Here is a 3,869-nt window from a genome sequence, read left to right on the forward strand (position 1 = left end):
AAGTAAGGACATTAAAACATTAGGAACTAGTGACGTTGAAGTATGAGCTTTGAAGTCTTGATGTAGTTCAATCTTGAAATCTTGAGATCTTTACAAACTACCTTGTACTCTTCTTGAAGTCTTGCAGCTTGAGTTCTTGCAGCTTGAGTCTTGTCTTGTGAGCAGTTCTTGCATTCAAGATTGATCCTTGTACTTGTGAGCTTTGCTTGTTGTGAGCTTAGCTTGTTTATGAATGTTGATCCTTGAGAGAGCTTCACTTATGCAAGTTATATATAACTGTGATTTTGGCACCACAAATTTGACAACAGACAGGGATATAAACTATAACACTTACAACCACCACTAGGACTTTCTCGGACTCTACCAAGATGTGTAAGGATTGTTCGATAGACCTAGGGAGTAGAATAGTGCTCGTTAACATGATGGTCGCTCCATTGTGTTATTATGACGTCATTCTTGGTATGGATTGGCTCACGGAGATGAGGGCAGAGATCGATATGATACTAGGGTGGTGGCAGCCCATGGACCGAAAGGCACAACCTTTACATTTCCAGTGCAGGTCAGTTGGTACTACCGCATTAGTTGCTCACTACGCTGCTAGAGCATGTTGATGGTTCGACGTTGGGGAACACGCTAGTAGTTCAGGATTTCGTGGACGTGTTCAGGACGATTCCTGGATTACCTTCTCAGCGCGAGATTGATTTTTCCATTGATCTACTGCCTGGTGCGACACCTATATCTCTACCGACTTATCGCATGCCTCCATGTGAGATAGAGGAACTGAGGAGACAGATCGATGATCTGTTGGATGCAGGCTTCATACGACCGAGTGTATCTTCTTGGGGAGCACCCGTGTTATTTGTGAAGAAGAATGATGGATCATTGTGATTGTGTATTGATTATTGCAGATTGAACCAAGTGACGGTGAAGAATAAATATCCTTTGCCCAGGATAGATGATCTGTTTGATCAGTTGAAAGGCGCATGGTACTTCACTAAGATCGACTTACAGTCAGGGTATCACTAGTTGTGCGTCAGAGATGAGGACATGCAGAAGATAACTTTAAGGACCAGTTTTGGGCACTACGAGTTCCTTGTGATGTCGTTTGGACTCACAAACTCACCAGCCGTGTTCATGGACCTAATGAATAGGGTGTTTCAGCCGTATCTATTCCAATTCATCATCGTATATATAGATGACATCCTGATATACTCCAAGAGTTGGGAAGATCATGAGGAGCACCTGCGAGCAGTCTTTAATACTCTCAGGAAGAACTAGTTGTTTGCATAGTACAAAAAGTGCTACTTCTGGAAAGAAGAAGTCAAGTTCCTGGGACATGTGGTGTCCAAGGAAGGGATAGCTGTGGACCTTGCTAAGGTAGCCGCAGTTCAGGATTGGGAGCGGCCCGGGTCAGTTATCGAAGTGAGGAGTTTTCTTAGCCTAACAGGCTACTTTCGACGTTTCATTCAGGATTTCTGCAAGATAGCCAGACCCTTGTCTCAGCTGACTCAGAAAGATCTCAAGTTCGCTTGGAATGAGAAGGCAGAAGCAGCTTTTCAGTAGCTTAAGGACAAGCTGACGCGCCCCTGTGCTATTATTGCCAGAGCAAGGGGTCACGTATACGATATACACAGACGCATCTCGTATTGGTTTGGGTTGTGTTCTGATGCAAGAGGACAGAGTTATTGCCTATGCATCGCGATAGTTGAGGAAACATGAGGAAAACTACCCTACGCATGACTTAGAGGTAGCGGCCGTCATCTTTCCATTGAAGCTTTGGAGACATTACCTCTACGGAGAGGAGTTCGAGCTCTTTTGTGACCACAAGAGCGTCAGGTACATATTCACACAGAGGGACCTGAATATGAGGCAGCGACGATGGATGTAAACCTTGAAGGACTTCAAGTTCGAGGTCTCCTACCATCCTGGCAAGGCCAATATTGTAGCAGATGCGTTGAGCCGCAAGAAGACGATAGCATTTTTGGCTCTGCTGATAATAGCGGAGTGGGATATGGTAGAGTTTGTGAGAGACTTTGAGCAGAAACTTACGGTAGAGGAGCCATTCGAGAGCATCGCACATATTCGGGTTCAGCCACTTATCGATGACCGAATCATTGCAGCTTAGAAGGAAGATGAAGGGTTGGCAAAGCTGAGAAAGCAAGTTAGTGACGATGAAGACTCAGAACGGAGAGTTGGTACGGATGGGGGTTTATGTTATCGTGGCCGCCTATGCATCCCAAATCTTCATGACTTGAGGAAGGAAATTCTCAAAGTTGCTCACAATTCGAGGATGGCAATGCATCCTGGTAGTACGAAGATGTACAAAGACATGAAGCGTTCATATTGGTGGGACAACATGAAGGCTTATATAGCAGATTATATGTCTCGTTGTCTCACGTGCCAGCAGGTCAAGGCAAAACATTGCCGACCTCCTGGGCTACTTCAGCCCATGCCTATAGCAGAATGGAAATGAGATTTTATTTCCATGGATTTTATCTCAGGGCTACCGAAGACGAGGAAGGGACATGACTCCATTTGGGTGATTGTGGACCGATTGACAAAATCGGCTCACTTCCTCCCGATTAGAGTCTCAAACTCCGTAGATGAGTTGGCCAGGTTGTATATTAAGGAGATTGTGCGTCTGCATGTAGTTCCTATGGAGATCATATCTGACCGAGACATGTGATTCACATCTATCTTCAGGAATCGTATCCAGGAAGCAATGGGTGTGAAACTGAAGTTTAGTACCATGTTTCACCCATAGACTGAAGGGTAGACGGAACGGGTAAATCAAGTGTTGGAAGATATACTATGAGCTTGCGTGCTTGATTTCAAGGACAGTTGGGATAACTGTCTTCCTTATGTAGAGTTCACTTACAACAACAACTTTCAGGAGAGTATTGGCATGGCTCCCTATGAGGCCTTGTATAGGCGCCCCTGTCGAGCACCGTATTGCTAGGCAGAGGTTGGTGAAAAGAGTTTGATTAGCCCAGAGTTAGTTCAGGCGACTTTAGAGAAGATCAATATTATCAGGCGTTGACTTCTTACAGCACAGAGCAGACAGAAGAGTTACGTCGATACGAGGCGGCGGTAGCTAGAGTTTGAGGTCGGGGACCATGTGTTTCTGAAAGTTTTCCCCATGAAGGGAGTCCTTTGATTTCGCAAGAAGGGAAACTCACGCTGTGGTTCATTGGCCCATTCCAGACATTAGATCGAGTGGGTGTGGTAGCGTACCGCTTGACTTTGCCCACACCACTCGTAGGCGTGCACAATGTATTTCATGTGTCGATGTTGAAGAAATACGTTCTTGACCCTTCCCACATTATCAGATGGGAGCAGGTACAGTTGAGTGAAGATGCTACTTATGTACTGCGTCCAATGTGTATTCTAGATAGGAAGGAACTGGTACTGTGCAGTAAAGTGATCCTGCTTGTGAAGGTTCTGTGGATGCACCACACTGAGGAAGAGGCTACTTAGGAAACATAAGCCGAGGTTCGTAAGAACTACCCTCAGATTCTCGAGGAGTACGAAAAGGTACTAATTTCGAGGATAAAATTTTTCTTTAAGGGAGGTAGATTGTAATGTCTCGGAAAAATCCATATAAAGACCCGAGTACCACCTCAGGCAGAAATCACTAAGGACTGAATCCTTTAGAAATTAGATGAAAAGTAATTAAGTACTAAATAAAATTAATCAGTAGATTAGCTTGAACATCTTTCTATATGATTTGTAAGACCTAAAACTAGTAGAATCGCTAATGCTACATTACCTAAAAACCTAGAATCAATCTCTAAACCCAGTCGCTCTTGAGAGCACACCGAAACTCTGTATTAGACTAGGACCACGTGTCGAAAGTCCGATTACCATGA

The sequence above is a fragment of the Magnolia sinica genome, chromosome 17 (assembly GCF_029962835.1).
Source record: "Magnolia sinica isolate HGM2019 chromosome 17, MsV1, whole genome shotgun sequence".
Lineage (NCBI taxonomy): Eukaryota > Viridiplantae > Streptophyta > Magnoliopsida > Magnoliales > Magnoliaceae > Magnolia > Magnolia sinica.